Below are 11,399 nucleotides of genomic sequence, written 5' to 3'. Positions count from 1 at the left end.
AGTTATCTTTTCACCCACTTTTCTTCATATTTACATTAACATTCGGTCTAATGTCTTCCCCTATACTTTCCTTGGCAATATTGTCTGTTGAATCTCATTAATATTGTGTAAAACACAGAAAAAACGAGCCCTTTAGTATACACTTCTTTCCCTAATTCATTAACGAGGGTCTCGTACTGGCAGACTTAGCGCCTTTAGGTTGTATACTAGAGACTATTGGTCAGCTGACAACTGGTAATAAGTTCACGTGCTACGTGACGCCATATAGGCTCAAAATAGTGTGCTACACTCGCCGCCATGGCTACTGGTGGCGCTGACTGAAACTCCAACGTTTAATTCACATATAAACCCAATAAAGTGGCTGTGTGAGGGCTGTTGTGGTAGCTCAGTGGTAGAGCATTGAACGCGTCATTCGAAGGTCGCAGGTTCAGATCCTGCTCACGGCAAGTTATCTTTTCACCCACTTTTCTTCATATTTACATTACGATTCGGTCTAATGTCTTCCTCTATACTTTCCTTGGCATTATTGTCTGTTAGACCTCGTTATATTGTTTAAAACACAGAAAAAACAAGCCCTTAAGTATACACTTGTTTCTTTAATTCATTAACGAGGGTCTCGTACTGGCAGACTTAGCGCCTTTAGGTTGTATACGAGGGACTATTGGTCAGCTGCCAACTCGTAATAAGTTCATGTGCTACGTGAGGCCAAATAAGCTCGAAAGATTGTGCTACACTCGCCGCCATGGCTATTGGTGGCGCTGACTGAAACTCCCACGTTTAATTCACATATAAACCCAATAAAGTGGCCGGGGGATAGCTGTCGTGGTAGCTCAGTGGCAGAGCATCGAATGCGTCATCTGAAGGTCGCCGGTTGGGATCCTGCCCATGGCAAGTTATCTTTTCACTTACTTTTCTTCATGTTAACATTACAATTCGGTCTAATGTATTCCCCTATACTTTTCTTGGCATTAATATCTGTTAGATCTCATCAATATTGTGTGAATCACTGAAAAAACGAGCCCTTAAGTATACACTTCTTTCCTTAATTCATTAACGAGGGTCTCATACTGGCAGACTTAGCGCCTTAAGGTTGTATACGAGGGACTATTGGCCAGCTGCCAACTCGTAATAAGTTCAAGTGCTACTTGACGCCTAACAGGCTCAAAAGAATGTGCTACACTCGCCGCCATAGCTACTGGTGGCGCTGACTGAAACTCCCACGTTCAATTCACATATAAACCCAATAAAGTGGCTGGGTGAGGGCTGTCGTGGTAGCTCAGTGTTAGAGCATTGAACGCGTCATTCGAAGGTCGCAGGTTCAGATCCTGCTCACGGCAAGTTATCTTTCCACCCACTTTTCTTCATATTTACATTACGATTCGGTCTAATGTCTTCCTCTATACTTTCCTTGGCATTATTGTCTGTTAGACCTCGTTATATTGTTTAAAACACAGAAAAAACAAGCCCTTAAGTATACACTTGTTTCTTTAATTCATTAACGAGGGTCTCGTACTGGCAGACTTAGCGCCTTTAGGTTGTATACGAGGGACTATTGGTCAGCTGCCAACTCGTAATAAGTTCATGTGCTACGTGAGGCCAAATAAGCTCGAAAGAGTGTGCTACACTCGCCGCCATGGCTACTGGTGGCGCTGACTGAAACTCCCCCGTTTAATTCACATATAAACCCAATAAAGTGGCTGGGTGAGAGCTGTCATGGTAGCTCAGTGGTAGAGCATCGAACGCGTCATTCGAAGGTCGCAGGTTCGGATCCTGCTCACGGCAAGTTATCTTTTCACCCAGTTTTCTTCATATTTACATTACAATTCGGTCTAATGTCTTCCCCTATACTTTCCTTAGCATTATTGTCTGTTAGATCTCGTTATATTGTTTAAAACACAGAAAAAACGAGCCCTTAAGTATACACTTCTTTCCTTAATTCATTAACGTGGGTCTCGTACTGGCAGACTTAGCGCCTTTAGGTTGTATACGAGGGACAATTGGTCAGCTTACAACTCGTAATAAGTTCACGTGCTACGTGACGCCAAATAGGCTCAAAAGAGTGTGCTACACTCGCCTCCATGGATACTGGTGGCACTGGCTGACACTCCCACGTTTAATTCACATATAAACCCAATAAAGTGGCCGGGGGATAGCTGTCGTGGTAGCTCAGTGGTAGAGCATCGAATGCGTCATCTGAAGGTCGCCGGTTGGGATCCTGCCCATGGGAAGTTATCTTTTCACTTACTTTTCTTCATGTTAACATTACAATTCGGTCTAATGTATTCCCTTATACTTTCCTTGGCATTATTATCTGTTAGATCTCATCAATATTCTGTGAATCACAGAAAAAACGAGCCCTTAAGTATACACTTCTTTCCTTAATTCATTAACGAGGGTCTCATACTGGCAGACTCAGCGCCTTAAGGTTGTATACGAGGGACTATTGGTCAGCTGCCAACTCGTAATAAGTTCAAGTGCTACTTGACGCCTAACAGGCTCAAAAGAATGTGCTACACTCGCCGCCATAGCTACTGGTGGCGCTGACTGAAACTCCCACGTTTAATTCACATATAAACCCAATAAAGTGGCTGGGTGAGAGCTGTCGTGGTAGCTCAGTGGTAGAGCATCGAACGCGTCATTGGAAGGTCGCAGGTTCAAATTCTGCTCACGGCAAGTTATCTTTTCACCCAATTTTCTTAATCTTTACATTACGATTCGGTCTTATGTCCTCTCCTATACTATCCTTGGCAATATTATCTGTTAGATCTCGTTATATCGTTTAAAACACAGAAAAAACGAGCCCTTAAGTATACACTTCTTTCCTTAATTCATTAAGGAAGGTCTCGCACTGGCAGACTTAGCGCCTTTAGGTTGTCTACGAGGGACCATTGGTCAGCCGACAACTCGTAATAAGTTCGCGTGCTACGTGACGCCAAATAGGCTCAAAAGAGTGTGCTAAACTCGCCGCCATGGCTACTGGTGGCGCTGACTGACACTCCCATGTTTATTTCACATATAAACCCAACAAAGTGAGGGGGGCGGATAGCTATTGTGGTAGTTCAGCGGTAGAGCATCGAACGCGTCATTCGAAGGTCGCAGGTTCGGATCCTGTCCACGGCAAGTTATCTTTTCACCCATTTTCCTTCATAATTACATTACGATTCGGTCTAATGTCTTCCGCTACATTTTGCTTGGCATTATTGTCTGTTAGATATCATTATTATTGTGTAAAACACAGAAAAAACGTGCCCTTAAGTATACACTTCTTTCCCTAATTCACTAGCGAGGGTCTCGTACTGGCAGACTTAGCGCCTTTAGGTTTTATACGAGGGACTATTGGTTAGCTGACAACTCGTAATAAGTTCACGTGCTACGTGACGCCAAATAGGCTCAAAAAAGTGTGCTACACTCGCCGCCATGGCTACTGGTGGCGCTGACTGGCACTCCCACGTTTGATTCACTTATAAACCCAATGAAGTGGCTAGGGTGAGAGCTGTCCTGGTAGCTCAGTGGTAGAGCATCGAACGCGTCATTCGAAGGTCGCAGGTTCGGTACCTTCTAACGGCAAGTTATCTTTCCACCCACTTTTCTTCATATTTACATTACATTTCGGTCTAATGTCTTCCCCTATACTTTCCTTGGCAATATTGTCTGTTAGATCTCGTTATATTATTTAAAACACAGAAAAAACGAGGCCTTAAGTATACACTTCTTTCCTTAATTCATTAACGTCGGTCTCGTACTGGCAGACTTAGCGCCTTTAGGTTGTATACGAGGGACTATTGGTCAGCTTACAACTCGTAATAAGTTCACGTGCTACGTGACGCCATATAGGCTCAAAATAGTGTGCTACACTCGCCGCCATGGCTACTGGTGGCGCTGACTGACACTCCCACGTTTAATTCACATATAAACCCAAAAAGTGGCCGGGGAATAACTGTCGTGGTAGCTCAGTGGTAGAGCATCGAACGCGTCATTCAGAGGCCGCAGGTTCGGATCCTGCCCACGGCAAGTTATCTTTTCACCCACTTTTCTTCATATTTACGTTACCATTCGGTCTAATGTCTTCCCCTATAATTTCCTTGGCATTATTGTCTGTTGGATCTCACTATTATTGTGTAAAACACAGAAAAAACGAGCGCTTAAGTATACACTTCTTTCCTTAATTCAATAACGTGGCTCTCGTACTGGCAGACTTAGCGCCTTTAGGTTGTATACGAAGGACTATTGGTCAGTTGACAACTCGTAATGAGTTCACGTGCTACGTGACGCCAAATAGGCTCAAAAGAGTGTGCTACACTTGCCACCATGGCTACTGGTGGCGCTGACTGAAACTCCCACGTTTAATTCACATATGAACCCAATAAAGTGGCTGGGTGAGGGCTATCGTGGTAGCTCAGTGGTAGAGCATTGAACGCGTCATTCGAAAGTCGCAGGTTCGGATCCTGCTCACGGCAAATTATCTTTTCACCCACTTTTCCTCATATTTACATTACAATTTGGTCTAATGTCTTCCCCCATACTTTCCTTGGCATTATTGTCTGTTAGATCTCGTTTTATTGTGTAAAACACATAAAAAACGAGCCCTTAAGAATACACTTTATTCCTTAATTCATTAACGTGGGTCTCGTGCTGTCAGACTTAGCGCCTTTAGATTGTATACGAGGGACTATTGGTCAGCTGACAACTCGAAATAAGTTCACGTGCTACGTGACGCCAAATAGGCTCAAAAGAGTGTGCTACACTCGCCGCCATGGCTACTGGTGGCGCTGACTGAAACTCCAACGTTTAATTCACATATAAACCCAATAAAGTGGCTGGGTGAGGGCTGTCCTGGTAGCTCAGTGGTAGAGCATTGAACGCGTCATTCGAAGGTCGCAGGTTCAGATCCTGCTCACGGCAAGTTATCTTTTCACCCACTTTTCTTCATATTTACATTACGATTCGGTCTAATGTCTTCCTCTATACTTTCCTTGGCATTATTGTCTGTTAGACCTCGTTATATTGTTTAGAACACAGAAAAAACAAGCCCTTAAGAATACACTTGTTTCTTTAATTCATTAACGAGGGTCTCGTACTGGCAGACTTAGCGCCTTTAGGTTGTATACGAGGGACTATTGGTCAGCTGCCAACTCGTAATAAGTTCATGTGCTACGTGAGGCCGAATAAGCTCGAAAGAGTGTGCTACACTCGCCGCCATGGCTACTGGTGGCGCTGACTGAAACTCCCACGTTTAATTCACATATAAACCCAATAAAGTGGCTGGGTGAGGGCTATCGTGGTAGCTCAGTGGTAGAGCATTGAACGCGTCATTCGAAAGTCGCAGGTTCGGATCCTGCTCACGGCAAATTATCTTTTCACCCACTTTTCCTCATATTTACATTACAATTTGGTCTAATGTCTTCCCCCATACTTTCCTTGGCATTATTGTCTGTTAGATCTCGTTTTATTGTGTAAAACACATAAAAAACGAGCCCTTAAGAATACACTTTATTCCTTAATTCATTAACGTGGGTCTCGTGCTGTCAGACTTAGCGCCTTTAGATTGTATACGAGGGACCATTGGTCAGCCGACAACTCGTAATAAGTTCGCGTGCTACGTGACGCCAAATAGGCTCAAAAGAGTGTGCTACACTCGCCGCCATGGCTACTGGTGGCGCTGACTGACACTCCCATGTTTATTTCACATATAAACCCAACAAAGTGAGGGGGGCGGATAGCTATTGTGGTAGTTCAGCGGTAGAACATCGAACGCGTCATTCGAAGGTCGCAGGTTCGGATCCTGTCCACGGCAAGTTATCTTTTCACCCATTTTCCTTCATAATTACATTACGATTCGGTCTAATGTCTTCCCCTATACTTTCCTTAGCATTATTGTCTGTTAGATCTCGTTATATTGTTTAAAACACAGAAAAAACGAGCCCTTAAGTATACACTTCTTTCCTTAATTCATTAACGTGGGTCTCGTACTGGCAGACTTAGCGCCTTTAGGTTGTATACGAGGGACAATTGGTCAGCTTACAACTCGTAATAAGTTCACGTGCTACGTGACGCCAAATAGGCTCAAAAGAGTGTGCTACACTCGCCTCCATGGATACTGGTGGCACTGGCTGACACTCCCACGGTTAATTCACACATAAATCCAATAAAGTGGCCGGGGGATAGCTGTCGTGGTAGCTCAGTGGTAGAGCATCGAATGTGTCATTCGAAGGTTGCAGGTTCGGATCCTGCCCACGGCAATTTATCTTTTCACCCACTTTTCTTCATATTTACATTAACATTCGGTCTAATGTCTTCCCCTATACTTTCCTTGGCAATATTGTCTGTTGGATCTCATTAATATTGTGTAAAACACAGAAAAAACGAGCCCTTTAGTATACACTTCTTTCCATAATTCATTAACGAGGGTCTCGTACTGGCAGACTTAGCGCCTTTAGGTTGTATACTAGAGACTATTGGTCAGCTGACAACTGGTAATAAGTTCACGTGCTACGTGACGCCATATAGGCTCAAAATAGTGTGCTACACTCGCCGCCATGGCTACTGGTGGCGCTGACTGAAACTCCAACGTTTAATTCACATATAAACCCAATAAAGTGGCTGTGTGAGGGCTGTTGTGGTAGCTCAGTGGTAGAGCATTGAACGCGTCATTCGAAGGTCGCAGGTTCAGATCCTGCTCACGGCAAGTTATCTTTTCACCCACTTTTCTTCATATTTACATTACGATTCGGTCTAATGTCTTCCTCTATACTTTCCTTGGCATTATTGTCTGTTAGACCTCGTTATATTGTTTAAAACACAGAAAAAACAAGCCCTTAAGTATACACTTGTTTCTTTAATTCATTAACGAGGGTCTCGTACTGGCAGACTTAGCGCCTTTAGGTTGTATACGAGGGACTATTGGTCAGCTGCCAACTCGTAATAAGTTCATGTGCTACGTGAGGCCAAATAAGCTCGAAAGATTGTGCTACACTCGCCGCCATGGCTATTGGTGGCACTGACTGAAACTCCCACGTTTGATTCACATATAAACCCAATAAAGTGGCCGGGGGATAGCTGTCGTGGTAGGTCAGTGGTAGAGCATCGAATGCGTCATTTGAAGGTCGCCGGTTGGGATCCTGCCCATGGCAAGTTATCTTTTCACTTACTTTTCTTCATGTTAACATTACAATTCGGTCTAATGTATTCCCCTATACTTTCCTTGGCATTAATACCTGTTAGATCTCATCAATATTGTGTGAATCACTGAAAAAACGAGCCCTTAAGTATACACTTCTTTCCTTAATACATTAACGAGGGTCTCATACTGGCAGACTTAGCGCCTTAAGGTTGTATACGAGGGACTATTGGCCAGCTGCCAACTCGTAATAAGTTCAAGTGCTACGTGACGCCATATAGGCTCAAAATAGTGTGCTACACTCGCCGCCATGGCTACTGGTGGCGCTGACTGACACTCCCACGTTTAATTCACATATAAACCCAAAAAGTGGCAGGGGAATAACTGTCGTGGTAGCTCAGTGGTAGAGCATCGAACGCGTCATTCAGAGGTCGCAGGTTCGGATCCTGCCCACGGCAAGTTATCTTTTCACCCACTTTTCTTCATATTTACGTTACCATTCGGTCTAATGTCTTCCCCTATAATTTCCTTGGCATTATTGTCTGTTGGATCTCATTATTATTGTGTAAAACACAGAAAAAACGAGCGCTTAAGTATACACTTCTTTCCTTAATTCAATAACGTGGCTCTCGTACTGGCAGACTTAGCGCCTTTAGGTTGTATACGAAGGACTATTGGTCAGTTGACAACTCGTAATGAGTTCACGTGCTACGTGACGCCAAATAGGCTCAAAAGAGTGTGCTACACTTGCCACCATGGCTACTGGTGGCGCTGACTGAAACTCCCACGTTTAATTCACATATGAACCCAATAAAGTGGCTGGGTGAGGGCTATCGTGGTAGCTCAGTGGTAGAGCATTGAACGCGTCATTCGAAAGTCGCAGGTTCGGATCCTGCTCACGGCAAATTATCTTTTCACCCACTTTTCCTCATATTTACATTACAATTTGGTCTAATGTCTTCCCCCATACTTTCCTTGGCATTATTGTCTGTTAGATCTCGTTTTATTGTGTAAAACACATAAAAAACGAGCCCTTAAGAATACACTTTATTCCTTAATTCATTAACGTGGGTCTCGTGCTGTCAGACTTAGCGCCTTTAGATTGTATACGAGGGACTATTGGTCAGCTGACAACTCGAAATAAGTTCACGTGCTACGTGACGCCAAATAGGCTCAAAAGAGTGTGCTACACTCGCCGCCATGGCTACTGGTGGCGCTGACTGAAACTCCAACGTTTAATTCACATATAAACCCAATAAAGTGGCTGGGTGAGGGCTGTCCTGGTAGCTCAGTGGTAGAGCATTGAACGCGTCATTCGAAGGTCGCAGGTTCAGATCCTGCTCACGGCAAGTTATCTTTTCACCCACTTTTCTTCATATTTACATTACGATTCGGTCTAATGTCTTCCTCTATACTTTCCTTGGCATTATTGTCTGTTAGACCTCGTTATATTGTTTAAAACACAGAAAAAACAAGCCCTTAAGAATACACTTGTTTCTTTAATTCATTAACGAGGGTCTCGTACTGGCAGACTTAGCGCCTTTAGGTTGTATACGAGGGACTATTGGTCAGCTGCCAACTCGTAATAAGTTCATGTGCTACGTGAGGCCGAATAAGCTCGAAAGAGTGTGCTACACTCGCCGCCATGGCTACTGGTGGCGCTGACTGAAACTCCCACGTTTAATTCACATATAAACCCAATAAAGTGGCTGGGTGAGGGATATCGTGGTAGCTCAGTGGTAGAGCATTGAACGCGTCATTCGAAAGTCGCAGGTTCGGATCCTGCTCACGGCAAATTATCTTTTCACCCACTTTTCCTCATATTTACATTACAATTTGGTCTAATGTCTTCCCCCATACTTTCCTTGGCATTATTGTCTGTTAGATCTCGTTTTATTGTGTAAAACACATAAAAAACGAGCCCTTAAGAATACACTTTATTCCTTAATTCATTAACGTGGGTCTCGTGCTGTCAGACTTAGCGCCTTTAGATTGTATACAAGGGACCATTGGTCAGCCGACAACTCGTAATAAGTTCGCGTGCTACGTGACGCCAAATAGGCTCAAAAGAGTGTGCTACACTCGCCGCCATGGCTACTGGTGGCGCTGACTGACACTCCCATGTTTATTTCACATATAAACCCAACAAAGTGAGGGGGGCGGATAGCTATTGTGGTAGTTCAGCGGTAGAGCATCGAACGCGTCATTCGAAGGTCGCAGGTTCGGATCCTGTCCACGGCAAGTTATCTTTTCACCCATTTTCCTTCATAATTACATTACGATTCGGTCTAATGTCTTCCCCTATACTTTCCTTAGCATTATTGTCTGTTAGATCTCGTTATATTGTTTAAAACACAGAAAAAACGAGCCCTTAAGTATACACTTCTTTCCTTAATTCATTAACGTGGGTCTCGTACTGGCAGACTTAGCGCCTTTAGGTTGTATACGAGGGACAATTGGTCAGCTTACAACTCGTAATAGGTTCACGTGCTACGTGACGCCAAATAGGCTCAAAAGAGTGTGCTACACTCGCCTCCATGGATACTGGTGGCACTGGCTGACACTCCCACGGTTAATTCACACATAAATCCAATAAAGTGGCCGGGGGATAGCTGTCGTGGTAGCTCAGTGGTAGAGCATCGAATGTGTCATTCGAAGGTTGCAGGTTCGGATCCTGCCCACGGCAAGTTATCTTTTCACCCACTTTTCTTCATATTTACATTAACATTCGGTCTAATGTCTTCCCCTATACTTTCCTTGGCAATATTGTCTGTTGGTGCTCATTAATATTGTGTAAAACACAGAAAAAACGAGCCCTTTAGTATACACTTCTTTCCCTAATTCATTAACGAGGGTCTCGTACTGGCAGACTTAGCGCCTTTAGGTTGTATACTAGAGACTATTGGTCAGCTGACAACTGGTAATAAGTTCACGTGCTACGTGACGCCATATAGGCTCAAAATAGTGTGCTACACTCGCCGCCATGGCTACTGGTGGCGCTGACTGAAACTCCAACGTTTAATTCACATATAAACCCAATAAAGTGGCTGTGTGAGGGCTGTTGTGGTAGCTCAGTGGTAGAGCATTGAACGCGTCATTCGAAGGTCGCAGGTTCAGATCCTGCTCACGGCAAGTTATCTTTTCACCCACTTTTCTTCATATTTACATTACGATTCGGTCTAATGTCTTCCTCTATACTTTCCTTGGCATTATTGTCTGTTAGACCTCGTTATATTGTTTAAAACACAGAAAAAACAAGCCCTTAAGTATACACTTGTTTCTTTAATTCATTAACGAGGGTCTCGTACTGGCAGACTTAGCGCCTTTAGGTTGTATACGAGGGACTATTGGTCAGCTGCCAACTCGTAATAAGTTCATGTGCTACGTGAGGCCAAATAAGCTCGAAAGATTGTGCTACACTCGCCGCCATGGCTATTGGTGGCGCTGACTGAAACTCCCACGTTTAATTCACATATAAACCCAATAAAGTGGCCGGGGGATAGCTGTCGTGGTAGCTCAGTGGTAGAGCATCGAATGCGTCATCTGAAGGTCGCCGGTTGGGATCCTGCCCATGGCAAGTTATCTTTTCACTTACTTTTCTTCATGTTAACATTACAATTCGGTCTAATGTATTCCCCTATACTTTCCTTGGCATTAATACCTGTTAGATCTCATCAATATTGTGTGAATCACTGAAAAAACGAGCCCTTAAGTATACACTTCTTTCCTTAATACATTAACGAGGGTCTCATACTGGCAGACTTAGCGCCTTAAGGTTGTATACGAGGGACTATTGGCCAGCTGCCAACTCGTAATAAGTTCAAGTGCTACTTGACGCCTAACAGGCTCAAAAGAATGTGCTACACTCGCCGCCATAGCTACTGGTGGCGCTGACTGAAACTCCCACGTTCAATTCACATATAAACCCAATAAAGTGGCTGGGTGAGGGCTGTCGTGGTAGCTCAGTGGTAGAGCATTGAATGCGTCATTCGAAGGTCGCAGGTTCAGATCCTGCTCACGGCAAGTTATCTTTTTACCCACTTTTCTTCATATTTACATTACGATTCGGTCTAATGTCTTCCTCTATACTTTCCTTGGCATTAATGTCTGTTAGACCTCGTTATATTGTTTAAAACACAGAAAAAACAAGCCCTTAAGTATACACTTGTTTCTTTAATTCATTAACGAGGGTCTCGTACTGGCAGACTTAGCGCCTTTAGGTTGTATACGAGGGACTATTGGTCAGCTGCCAACTCGTAATAAGTTCATGTGCTACGTGAGG

The 11,399-nt window shown here is 43.8% G+C and overlaps 2 non-coding genes across 2 annotated transcripts; both read left to right on the top strand.

Moving 5' to 3' along the window:
• The first annotated feature begins 6,167 nt into the window (after positions 1-6,167).
• On the top strand, positions 6,168-6,239 carry TRNAT-UGU (transfer RNA threonine (anticodon UGU)). Its single transcript has one exon. It is a non-coding gene; the product is annotated as a tRNA-Thr (tRNA).
• A 3,492-nt stretch (positions 6,240-9,731) lies between these two features.
• On the top strand, positions 9,732-9,803 carry TRNAT-UGU (transfer RNA threonine (anticodon UGU)). The gene has a single exon. It is a non-coding gene; the product is annotated as a tRNA-Thr (tRNA).
• The last annotated feature ends 1,596 nt before the right edge of the window (positions 9,804-11,399 follow it).

The sequence above is a fragment of the Rhipicephalus microplus genome, chromosome 5 (assembly GCF_043290135.1).
Source record: "Rhipicephalus microplus isolate Deutch F79 chromosome 5, USDA_Rmic, whole genome shotgun sequence".
In the NCBI taxonomy this organism is placed as follows: Eukaryota; Metazoa; Arthropoda; class Arachnida; order Ixodida; family Ixodidae; genus Rhipicephalus; species Rhipicephalus microplus.
The sequence above is the reverse complement of the archived record's forward strand: the minus strand, read 5'-3'. Positions and strand labels throughout refer to the sequence as shown.